This window comes from Piliocolobus tephrosceles, chromosome 5 (assembly GCF_002776525.5).
Source record: "Piliocolobus tephrosceles isolate RC106 chromosome 5, ASM277652v3, whole genome shotgun sequence".
Lineage (NCBI taxonomy): Eukaryota > Metazoa > Chordata > Mammalia > Primates > Cercopithecidae > Piliocolobus > Piliocolobus tephrosceles.
In genome coordinates, this window is record NC_045438.1 from 149,343,088 (window position 1) to 149,356,810 (window position 13,723).

A 13,723-nucleotide genomic window follows, 5' to 3' on the forward strand; every position below is an offset into this window, starting at 1 on the left:
GGAAGTCACCAGGAGCTTTAAAAGCAGCTTTCATTGTCAGTTGTTCTGCTCCAGCTGAAAGCAACAGTTTCCAGGCTCCTGTGCAACCCAAATTCAGAATGTGTTAAAATCCCTGGAGACCGCTCTGCCATGGGGCCCTAAAGAATTCATACAGTCACTAACAAGAGTCCAGAAATAAATTTAGTGGCTAAAATATGGTACCTTGAGTCCCCACATAATGTGAGGCTAGGGGTTCTCTGCCAAAAGTGGGGTCTACAATGTTTGACTCTGTAAGCTTTAGTGTGAGGAAAACCAGGGCTTGGAGGACATCTGAAACCCTCACGACTTTAAAAAAATTTTTTTCCCTCTTGAATTTTAAATAGAGCTGAGCTGTGAGAATCCTTTTAAAGTTTTTGACAATTTCCTAAAATATAGTAGGCACATTGCTATTGCCAGGTGATATGAGTAGAGCTCATTTCACCCAAGTCTTACATTGAAAACCAGAAAGCTAAAAGAGACTGTAACTCTTTTTTCAATTAAAAATACCAATTTGACAGATATTTTACTCACAATAACCTGGTAACAATCTACCCAAATGGCATGTAGTCATGCATTTTCTTTCTCTCCAAGGACTAGCTATGTCTCATGATTTTCACATATATTATGCAGAAGAAGAGGAAATGTTCGAAGAGGATGCTTAGCTCAAGTGAGTACTCAGTGAATGCGTGGAAGCGAGAACCATTAAGAAAACTGAAACAAGAAGAGAAGCAAGTCATTGTGGGAGAGGGATCGATAGGCACAGCTGGTATATCATGCATCTATCCATCCAGTTAATATTTATAAAATAAACTCCATTTTCTTGCAATAAACTCACCATATTACAGCAGAAACAGATCAAAAAGGAAACAAAGAAACAGATAATTATTTACAGGTACATATCCTGGTGGATTTTTCCAGCAGACAGGTTGAAAGTACTAGCTTGGGGATGAAATAAAAATTTACAGATGTTTGTATGGGAGAGGGTAAACAAGGAGTATAATAATTCTTACAAATGGCACCAGAATTCCTTTTAAGGTGGGAATTATGTTTGTTGGGAAATATAACTTAATTGCTTGGGGGAAAAATCAAGATCCTTGTTATTGGTTGGTTCCAAGGTCTCCAAGAATGGAGCTAAGTTGTTCTGTTAGATAAAAGGGTGGTATGTATGTTTGATTGGGTGGGTAGGAGGGGAGTGCAGGATGGGGAAGACTAGAAGATTCTAGAGCACTTCTAAAAGTGGGGTCTACAGAATTCTAGGGGTTCCTGATACTCTTCTAAAGGACCTGAGAGGTCTAAACTATTTATAAGATAATACTTTGGTGTTACTTGTTTTTACTTATAACATTGACATTTGTACTATTGGTACAAATGCAATGGTTGGTAAAACTGCTGGTGCCTGTGTGAATGAAGGTAGTGGCACTGAAAGATATTTTGTAAAGCTAATCTAATTTAAAAGCGTCTTTTGGCCTTGTGCAGTGGCTCACACCTGTAATACCAGCACTTTGGGAGGCTGTAGTGGGAGAATCATTTGAGCTCAGTAGTTTGAGACTAGCCTGGGCAGCATAATGAGATCCTGTCTCTACAAAAAAATTTCTAAAAATTAGTAGCATGTGGTGGTGCATGCCTGCAGTCCCAGCTACTCAAGAGGCTGAGGTGGGAGGATTGTTTGAGCCCAGCAGGTAGAAGCTTCAGTGATCCGTGATTGTGCCATTGCACTCCAGTCTGGGCAACAGAGCAAGGATCTGTCTCAACAGAAAGTCTTTCATAAGGCAGTAAATGTTAATTTTATCAAATCTTTTTTTTTAATTTTTGTAAATTATTTCATTTCTTCCTTGATGAAGGTACTATCAAGATACTATCTTCAAACCAGTACAAATATTTCATACTTAATACCTGGTCATTTTCTAACCAATTGAGTAATTTGTTGCACAGTAAGCTACCCCACGTCTTTCAGCAAGAAATACATTAAATTTGAATAGTAAAGATATTACATAATGAATTAGGACACAATTAAAATTTGCTTTAAATATTGCTTTGGGGGAGAGGACACCATACTTCTACTCAATGAAGAGAAACATTTTTACAGTCTAGAGGTCTTTTATTTGTTTAACACCTACGAGGCCATGAATTCATAGAGAAGAGGTTCCAGCAGCTCAGGCTCCTTCCCATTGGTTCTCACACAGTGTGCTTCTCTGGGTGGAGCAGGCTGGCACTTCAATTGAACCCAGGGACCTTTCTCTTTGGTTTCTTTCTTTTTCTGATCATTTTCCTTCACGCGTTTCAGGAAGCGATCTCAGCTCTTAGAGTGCTTAATGTGCTCAATACACACATTAATTCTTTTGGCAAGAATATTACCCTTAACTTGTTTGTTTACAATAATGTTACAGCATGCTGGGGACCATTGTAGACTCTCCCAGTTTTGCCATGGTGACATTGTGGGCATTCCTTTTTGAACAGTACCCATTCCCTTGATGTCTACAATATCACCTTATAGATTTGCATATACGTAGCCAAAGGAACAACTCCATGTTTTCTAAAAGGTCTAGAGAACATATATCAGGTGCCTCTCCTCTTTCCCTTTGTGTTCGTCATTTTGGTGAATTACTGGAAGATGGCAGTTCCGGCCAAAAGAAACTATCAAATCTTAATTCTTGAGTTTATATCTCCCTTTCCAAGCATATATCTTGGCATGGTCATATTTTCTTCATAAACTTCAGCAAAAACTATTATAACAGGTAGAATGCAGAAACAGATATGAGAATCAGCAATCTTCTATTATGCCAAACATTAAAAAGGTTTGCGAAAATAAAAACAATGCCATAGTTCATACATCGTAGAGCAGCTATGCCACCCAATACAGTAGCCACAGCCACAAGTGATGATTCGCATTTAAATTAACTAAGATTACAGTAAATATCTAACTCTCAGTCATACTAGCTCACTTCAAAGGCTCAATGGCCACATCAGCACAGAAAGCATTTCCATTTTCACAGAAAGTTCTACTGAGCAGCGTTGTTTAGAGTATATATATAAAGGTGATTTTTATTCTGTGTTTCTAGACAAAAATGAAGTTTTTAAGAAAAAAAGTGAATACTTTCATTGTAATGTGTAAAAATAAGCATTTTTCAATAAAACTGGTCTCTGTTCTCCTCTTCAACTTCACTTCTTTTGGGCACTTGGAATCTACAGTTCCCACTGTCAGTCATTCCAGATCAAGGATCAGAGGAAGTAAGCATATTTATTTACTCCACAGCCCAGAAGGTGTCAACCCCAGGCTGTTCCCAAGCAATAAGGTCATCTTCAGTCAAAAGTCCCTGAACTCAAGTGACCCTGTTGTCGGTAGAGCTCTTCTGTTGTCAGAAGGAAGACAGAGAAGGCAAAAAAATTCTTCTTTCTAGCATGAATTCAAGTTACCCTCTCAAACCTTCTTAATAGCACATTTGCCCCCAAAGTCACAGTTCCCTCTTCTGTGTCCAAGTCTGCAATACTTATGATACACATTTCGAAGAATATGGCTCTACCCCAGAGATTTAAGATTGCTAGAAACTGGGACAAGAGAATGCCGGTTAGCAGATGCCAATGCTTTACTTTCCCAATATTTTCTCTTCCTGTGATAACAACCATCATCATTCTTTTTTTAGGAGACAGAAACCCATGCACAGAAATTTGTGTGCTGTTATTCGCAAGGTAACGAAATTTGAGTGTTTACTCTCACGCTGGTGTTAATTAGTTCACAGCATATTTAAGTCTGGGAACAAGACAAGTCAGCTATCCGAAGGACATCTTTTACACAGCTACATTATGTTCTGACAAAACCCAAGCAGCATTGCCAAGACACCAATGGTGCCTGGTAAACACAGTTTTGGCAGAGTGCAGAGGGATTTTTCTCTACTGGCAACCAGGCAAATCCAGGTTTACAAATGTGCCACTCTTGGTTAATTAGTGACAGTGCTGGCTTTTAATTTAATTTAAAGCAATGTGAGAAAAAAATAAGGCAAAAAAAAAAAGTGGGTAAACAAGCACACTAGTCTCACTGCTGGAGAAATGAAGTTACATAAGCATGAACGGTCCAGGCCTGAAAGAGCTTGATGGATGTGGTTGCTTCTGAAACACAAGAACATCTGGCCACACTGCACAGCTGAGGGGGAAAAAAAAGAAGGGTCCAAATTCATGGACACATTTCTGTCAGAGACATCGGTAAACAGATGGCACTGGTTCCAAATAAAGTCCCATAGATATGCTGAGAGGTTTTGAAAACTCACGTGCCCATAAAGGCATTCTTTCTACCCCTTTATTTCCAGCTCAGTAACTTGCCATTAACTCCTTCCCTATGCACTATCTTCAGAGCAGCGACATTTCTGAAGGCAGAGGCAGTAGTCGTCTGAAAGCAGAGGCAGCAGTCGTCTGAAGAGGTTCTGTGCTGTGCTCTTATTCTCGACCAAGTCTGACATATGTGATGAGGAAGAACCACATACCACAATCTAGGATTTCAGTTTAGGTGGGAACCGTACTGCTACAAGAACCAAAATGCTCCAGATAAATGAAAGGCTAATAGATAGTAATGGCCAGCATTTATTGAACACTGAATATCAGACATTGCTTATATTATCTCATGGAATCTTCATTCGTTTTATATGGTGGCTACTATTACAATAATTTAAATTTTAAGGATAAAGTTCAGATACACTGGATACCTGAAGTTATCCAATTAGTCAGCAGCAAGCTTAAAATTCATACTCCGGTCCCTGCTGGCAAAATAATAGGTTCCTAATTACTTCACTGTCCTGCTGATGAATATTTTGGGATAAATCATGTACTTTTCATTTGAGGCAGACAAGTCCCAGGCAATAAGAAGGTAAGATATATCATTCAGAGCAGTAAGTTGCTGTAGTCTTTTGAAGAGGGAATCATATATTGTTTAGCAAATATGTCTAGAAACTGAAATTTAAGAGATTTTTGCTTCTTTCTGTGATCTGCTTCTGGTCCAGAAATCTCTTACACATGGAGGCGGGGGACAGAGAGCGGCAGCTGAGACTCCTTGGAAAGCCAGCAGAAGCCTGTGTCTGCTGGAGAACCAGAACCCCACGGGTTTCGCCCATTGCCCCCACTCAGCTGAAACCAATCAGGAACAGAGTTATTACTCCTAGGAAGAAGACATATCAAAGTTCACTTGTTGCCTTGCTGTTCTAACAGATGATCACAAATACCCACAAACATCAATGTCATCCATGAAGACAAGATACAATAGAAATTAAAAGCATTGGCACGGTGGCTCATGCCTGTAATCCCAGCACTTTGGGAGGCCGATTTGGGTGGATCACGAGGTCAAGAGATCAAGACCATCCTGGCCAACATGATGAAACCCCGTTTCTACTAAAAATACAAAACTTAGCTGGGCATGGTGGTGCACACCTGCAGTCCCAGCTACTCGGTAGGCTGAGGCAGGAGAATTGCTTGAACCTGGGAGGTGGAGGTTGCAGTGAGCCCAGACTGTGCCAGAGCAAGACTCTGTCTCAAAAAAGTAAATAAAATAAAATAAAACAAAAACACAAATATATACAGACTTAAACACCTTGAACACAATGGTCTGCAGAGAATCTATGCAATCCTACAGCTCTGAAAATCAGACCAGATGCAGGCAACTGGTGATACTGAAGCAATGCATACTTTCATTAAGCATGACTCTAATGATGTAACTTTTTCATCAACCAAAGAGAATCTGGTAATAAGGCCATCTGCAGAAAAAGACATGAAAAGGCAAAGTCATGACTGTATTATTGGATTACTTATGCCATACAATTTATGAGACCCAGACTTGTGGTCCAAACTGATAGTGGAAATTACATAAGGCAAAAGAGGATTTTGCATATTTTCTGATTTTCTCACTTCTGAAGCAGTGCAAAAATCTACAAAATAATTTGGTTCTGTTTATGACTGTTTGCATCTACACTGGTTCACTGAAGTGGTAGAAGGTAGAAAATTAAGACTCATCTTTCAGTTCACTAAACTGAATTTTAGAGCTAAAAGAAAAAATACTTTATTCTTTCAAGGCTCACATTGTTATACATGTAATAATACATGTAAGGATAACAAAATGCTTTATGAATTTACGTGGTATGAACTCAGAATACTGGTTATATAGTCTTAGTATGTTTATAATTTGTTACTTGTATCTCTGTCTTCAGATTGGGCCCAAGAGTGATTGCTGATTACTGTATAGCCCATAGTGAGCCCGATGTTGGACTAAACCCACATGGGTGAAACATATTATAGGCACCCCTTACTGCACTAATACCAGGGAAACGACGTCTGCGGGGAAGACTGACACTGCAAAAAAGCCACTCCTTTGGAACGTGAGAAGTTCATTAGCTGCAAAACATCTTAGCTCAAAATTAACTCTAGTCTGTGGAAGGGCTCTAGATGGGGTATGACAACACCAACAATGATAATGATAACCGATAACATTTATTGGGTGCTTGTGTATGTTCAAGGCAATGTGCTCAACCCTTTATGGACATGACTTCGTCACAATAACTCTATTCAATTAGTTCCGTAATTATTCTTTATCATCGGAGAAAACTGAGGGACAGAGAGGTTAAAACTTGCCCAAGAACAAACATTGCCTAAAACTAAGTCAGAAAATGACAGCTCCTAGATTCAAATTCTAATCCATCTGGTGCCAGAGCCCCTAAATTTAACTCTTATTTTCTGCTGAGTGTATGGGAGATCTGGAAGCAGAGCAAACATATCATTTAACATCTTCTCAGGGACATATTTGAAAGTGGAAGGAGGCACTATTGATAATTACACCAGGACAGCATGAAGTAGGATGTAAAACCATTCTACCTAAGAAGAGTACTGACATGAGACGTGCACCTGCCTGAGAGAGGAAATGACAAGTCTGAATGCACTTGGACATTAACATATGTCAGCTGCTCCCAGATTTTAATAGAAACATTTTCAAAAGAGAGACCACCATCACCAGGTAGGCAGTTCCCCTTATCTGTTTCAGATGAATATGGGCTTAAAAAGTTAGCCTCTGTTTGTCTTTGCCTAATATTTTTAATACCTTTCTCTTAGTTTCATTTTATGCTGTCACAAGCATTTTTAAACATCAAGGACATTTTGCTTTTAAGTATTTGTTGCCTTACTAGTTTAGGTTGGCATTAAAGTGAGTTGTTTTATATAGACACTAAGGCAGAATTGCAAAATCCCTGCACCCAAATGACCATTTTCAAATGGTTTGGTTTTTAAAGCCTTGGCTGTAGTGAAAATACGCTCACAGCACTTGGTTTAAACTCTTAGTGATTCCAGTATACAGGAAACTGACTTTGGGAGAAATATTAAATATAGGATTATCAATTTTATCTGTTCTTCTCATACATTGCCTCCCCCAAGGTAATATACATGTAACAGTAGCATTTCTTTTTAAGCAAGTCTCTAATATCATGAAACTCCTATCACATCTGACACTGTGGGCCACTTCCCTCTTTTCCTGAAACTTTTGCTCTGATGATTTTCTGGGACTTTCCTCCTTCCCTGTTTCCTACTCTTCCTCTGTCATTTCTGTCTTCTTTCTCAGCCACTCTGAATGTTGCCACTGTCCCTGGGTCTCACTACTGGCTTCCTGTTTCCATTTTTCTCAATACAATTTGTCATTTGACAATCTCATTGTTTTCATGGATTCAATAAATACTTTCAGGTAATACAAGACTCCCAAATCTATATTTCCCGCTCTAGCATTCTCTCTCAAACCCTAACACTCTATCTGTCTAAAATTCTCTATCGGGATTTCAGGATATTTCCTTCTGACATCTCAAATTCAATGCATGCATCTGAAGCAGGTCTCACATCTCTCTTCTCTCAGCAGCCCTCACCAGTGTCCTGTCTATCCCAGGCATGCCTCTTCCTTTGAATTTCCTCTTTGCAAATGAAACAACTTACCTAGGCTCACAATCTTTGCATCCCTTTTCTTTCCCTCATCCAAAATAATCCAAAATAAAATTAGTTGACACATTCTCTCAGGTCTGCCGTTCTAATACTTCTTAAATATAATATATCACTTTCTCTAATTTTTTCTAGCCAAAGTTGTCCAGAACATTACTGTCTCTCACCTGAAATATGCTAACTGTTCTCTCCTATTCTTAATTCCTCTTTTGCATTCATCCTGTAGTAAAGATTCAACTGCTTTAAAAAAACCAGATTGGAGTATGCCATTTTTTCCTTCAAATTTCTGTGCATGCAAAATATCCTGTTCTGTTCACATTTCTCAGGCTGGCATCTAAGATTCAGTATTGATTTGACCCCACCTCATGATTCAGATCTTAGTTGGCATGACATTTCTTCTGTGAATCCCTCTCTGAACCCATGGGTTGTGTAGCCCTGATCTGAGCTCTCCCAGCACCTGTCCCTCCATCATAACCCGCATCATGCTTTATTGCAAACACTCCTTTACTTACTTATCTTCCTTTAGTCTTTCAAGTGTCTACAAGGACAGAGAGAACAGAATGCTTAGTCATATCCCAGTCCTGGCCTATGGGGAGAATTCAATACACATTTGTCAAATTAACAAATAAATGAATCTACTCACTGTAAACAAATAAATGGACCTATTCACTCTAAAGTTCTGTGGCTCTGGACAAAGTGACTCATTCTCCCCAGTTTAGCCATTTATCTATCTCAACGTGGTCCTTAGCTGTTCCCAACCACCAGTCTCCACATGGCTAACCTCAACCTACTTTGACAGAAGTATAAGTAAAAATGCCCCCTCTACCATGAAGTCATCTTTGAGTCTCCCGTGACTGACCTGTTCCACTTCTAAACTGTCACAGTATTTTCTGTGTACTTCTTTTATGGTATTGGGTACTTTCCACTTCGTAGCATGCATATTTTACTCCCCAATACATCTGTAAGCTCTCTGAAGACAGAACCTTTGTTTGATTTGTTTTTAATCACCCTAAGTACCTAGTGTAATGCCTTTTAAAAAGAAACTCAAAAGATCAATATTTATTGATCTAATGAATCAATACGTGGTTTTAATGACCAAATGAATTTCTTATATCCACAAATAAGACACTCTCTTACCTCAAACCCTCAAATCTGTATTTCTCAGAACTGTTTTGTACATTTTTATTGAAACAGATTCTCAATTAGAAAAAAGTGATGTCCCCTCCCTCAGTGATTTTAAGACTTGCACTTAGCTCCACAGTAAAGACCCTGTGCACACAGTCGATCTCTCTCTGTGTGTGCATGTGTGTATGCATGCTGTCTATATGCAAGTGTGTATACATTTTCAAAATATAAATTACAAGCAAAAAGTACAATGATCACAGATGTACAGTTTGGTAAATTTTTATATAGTGAGTATATCCATGTAACCAGCACTCAAATAAAGAAACAGAAACAGCAACAGCACACAGAAACTCCCTCATACTCCCTTGCAGTCATTAAGTTTCCAGAGACAACCATCATCTTGACTTCTAATCATATAAATTACATTTTCCTGCTTTTAAGCTATATGTAGATGAAATACTAAAATATGTACATTTTTATGCACAATCCAACATTTCATTTATAAGACTCATCCACGTTGTGGTATGCAGCTGTAGTTTGTTTATATTCATTGATGTACGGAATTTCATTGTATCAAGATTCTATAGTTGTTTTGTCCATTCTATAGTGGATGGACATTTTGGTTGTCTCCAGTTTGAGGCTATATGGGTAATGCTGCTATGATAGGGCATATATTTAAGAGCGGAAAAATTGAGTCAAAGCATATATAAACCAGACTTTAGAAGATACTTCTAAACAGTTTTCCAAAATGATTGTTTTGATTTATACTCAACTACAGTGTATGAGAATTCCAGTTGTGCTGTAGCTTCATCAATGCATGACAAGGTCATGATTATGATGAGGTTATGATTATTAATAATTAATCATTATTAATTTAATTATTCTGGTGATATGGAATTATATCATATTGTGGTTTTAATGAGCTTTTCTCTGAGAAATGAAATTGAACATCTTACATTATTGATTATTTGCATATCTTCTGTGGCATTCAAGTTTCTTTGCCCATGAGTTTTTTTAATCATTTTTTATGGGTTTGTGAGAGTTCATTTTTACATATTTTAATATTAACTTCTTAGTTAGATACAGGTATTGCAAATATGTTCTCCCAGTTTGTGGCTTGCTATGCACTCTCTTAAAGGAGCGGACTTGTTTTTCTGCTTCACTGATATTCAAGTTCAAGGACCACACCATATAAGTGTGATTAAAGAAACATTCTTTAGCTTGACAGATCTTTAAGCCAAAGCTGCCCCTCCGTGCTGCCTCAGTTAGATGATAAGAAATATGTGTCAGCCTCCATGGCAGCTGGCAAGTGTCCTAAAACTGCTTGTTCTCTAATCCCTGTGGGAGCCAATTTTTCTGGGTTACACAGAATCACATAACACACAGAGCATGAAGTGAACTGAAGGGGCACCTGATATAGTACATCTAAACTGGGTTCCTCTGAGTTCTAGGGTCCCTTACATGTGAAGTTTAGGACTGAGAACAGAGAACGGGATATGGAGCTTTATACTCCTTTTCAATTTATACAGCTACACATTTGTTTGATTCATTTAAGAGGGTTGCATAGGATTTCATTTGACAAATTTGGAATCCGTGCTTGAAAACCTAGATCTTATTCAACTATCTAACATAGTGTCTGTTGAACAGTGCATTGCATTTCCATGTTTGGTTGATGGGTTAAATTGAGTTGCATTTAATTGATGAGAAAACTGAGCTCTGGAGAAGTTAAATAACATAGTAACTTTATACGGTATATCTGGCATCTCCCATCCACTACATCAGTTCACCCATTGCTTTGGCCACTACCATGCTCTGACAACTTCCACGCTGGCTTTGTCTAGGTTTGCACAGGCACAACAGGCAAAGCCCTACATGAGGCCCATACTACATACCTCATGGTTCCTGTTCAGGGACTTTTCTGATGCCTTGTATTGAACACCTCATGGAAAAGAAACGAGAGAGTTTCCTGATTCCTCTTGCAGGACGTGTGACGGGGTGTCATTGCTTGGTCACCCTGCAGTTCATACCCCCAGGGGAACATGCAGATGGGCAGCTGCAGAGGCCAACATGAGTGATTTGGGGCTCTGGCCCCATGGTAGCGTCTAGGGGTGGGTGTCTGCAACTCCCGAAGCCCAAGTGGGCATGTGTTACCAAGCTCTTTCAGATTTGCCATCTGTAGATGGCATATGTGTTAATCAACTCAATGTACCCTCTGCCTTATCGCAAGGGCAGGGGGCCAACGTGACAGTCTTCTGTATCCCGAGTCCTTGCCCAGTGTACTGGAAGATTTGGATCACACACTGAAAGAATGTGTGCAAAGTTTTATTAAGTGGTAGAGACAGCTTTCAGTGAGATGGATGGGGAGCCAGAATGGGGGGATGGAGTGGGAAGGTGGGCTTCCCCTGGAATCAGGCCACCTAGTGACCAGACTCTTCTTTGACTTCCCCTGGCTGAACTCCCCTTGTCCTCCAGGCATCCCTCCTCTTCTCTGTTTCTCTGCCATGTTTTTCCACTGTCTTTTGCGCTGGTCCCAACGTTCAGCCACTTGTGTGTGTGCCTGTTGAGGTCTCGTGGTGGGCCAAAAGTCAACTTTTGGGGTGCGAAAACAGAAATGCCTGCCTCATTTAGGTCCACAGGTCTTCAGGCTTGAGGATGGGGCCTTTGCGAGGGAACCACTCACTTCTAGCCAGTATTTCCCTATCTCCTGTCTATACCAGAAACACATATAGCACTCACCTATGTGTAAGCCAGAAGTGTAAGGGAGTTAACCTATACAGGTATCGGGTGACAGCAGATAAATGCTTCACTCTTTTGTACTTGGGTAGACAGTACGAGACCTATTTCATAAAGCTCCTGAAGAGATCTAGTGGGACGGAATTCTAGTTATCCTCTCTGGTTGCTAGCTTAATAATGCTTCCTTGTATTGGCTTTTATTCTTTCCTATTTCATTATCTCTTCCCTATACACTTGGTCCTTGCCATGGCACTCTCCAGTATACAACCTCAATGTCCTCACATGAGACATGGTCTCAGTCTGTTTTCAGAGACCCAGACTAAGACACATACCTATTAAGTTGGAAGATCCAAATATTGGACTTTAGCTCTAGATATTTAAATGCATTTTCTGCTCCTCTAGCCCAGAAGGTGTGAGCTTTGCAAAAACTTACAATGTTCTTATTTTATTATCTCTCTAAGGAACATCACACCTAGAAGTAGAATTAAACAAACAAAAACCAGTGTCACTGGTTACCACTCACTTTTTCCCCCATGAAAGAATGAAATAACCAGTATCTGGAAAACTTAGAAACACATAAAATATCCATGTGTATGTGTACATAATATCCACCAAATGCTTTTCAGTAGAGACGATGCTATGGAAAAAGAATATATTACAGCACAAAGTGAAGATTTGGACTGCTTCCATTGTGGGCTTAAATATTCAGTCAATGGTTAACTGTGATAATTAGTGCAGAACTTATTTATTAACACAGAGAACAAAGGAATTCTAAACTGAGACGATATGAAGAACTCTTTACTGGACGTCCAAATACCACACGGATAATCAGGAACAGACATCAATGAACATGAACCTGACTGAAAGCCCTATCTGCCACATCACATGGCCAACCCATCATTATTTCAGAGAAGAGGACTCTAAAACAAACACTTACTGTGTCCCCAATTTGTGCCAGACACTGTCTTAGTGCTTCCCTCTTATACTATCACCCCACACAGGCATCCTTTACAATAATATGAGTAATAACATAATTATAGTAATAGTAGCTCTCTATCCTCTTTTATTACATATATATACCCAGCACTAGTTTAAACATTTAAAACCATGTTATTTAATATTCATGACAACCTTACGAGGTAAGCACCCTCATTACTCCTACTTTTCAGATGACAAAATTAAGGCTTACAAGACTTGCTGTCTCTTGCCTGGTGAGGGAGAGCAACAGATAATGGGCCCAGGTCTGTAACTCGAAACTTTGAGTTCTTAAATTTAGATTACTTCTAGAACTTCAACGACTTTTACTTCTCACATAGACATCCAGGTATTAGTCAGCGCTGTCTCAGATCTTTCATTCTAACATATTTCAGTAACACTCTTTGCTGCAAAACTGTGTTCCTCATCTGCCTGATCACCGAATCGTGGCTCAGTTTTGCTATCTGTGGCCCTATATTTCCGAGGAATCTCAACTATTCTCTGGGCCACCCTATCCTCTGAGATATCACTCTTATCATTAGTATTTGGTGAAAATCTGCTCATTAACATGGGCAAATGGATTTTCATTCATCCTACACAGATAGGCTTTGAAACATAGGCCTTTTTTCAAGGAGATTTCTTCATCCTAGAGAAGCCTAAGATTTACACTTTTAATCCTTTATCATTTGTTTGTGCTTAGGTCTCTGAGAATCTGCTTCCATTTTTAAGACAGCTATTGTGATATATCATAAATAATCTCAGATGCAAAAGTTTCCTTATTTGCCAAGTAGCCATTCTCAATAATTTTATTGAGGTTATGTTCCATAGTTTTAAAAACACTCTATTTTAGGAGTCACTTCCAAGTCCCAAAGTCTCCTCTTTCTGCAAGCATATGACAGAGACACATTAAGGCACATTCTTTTAT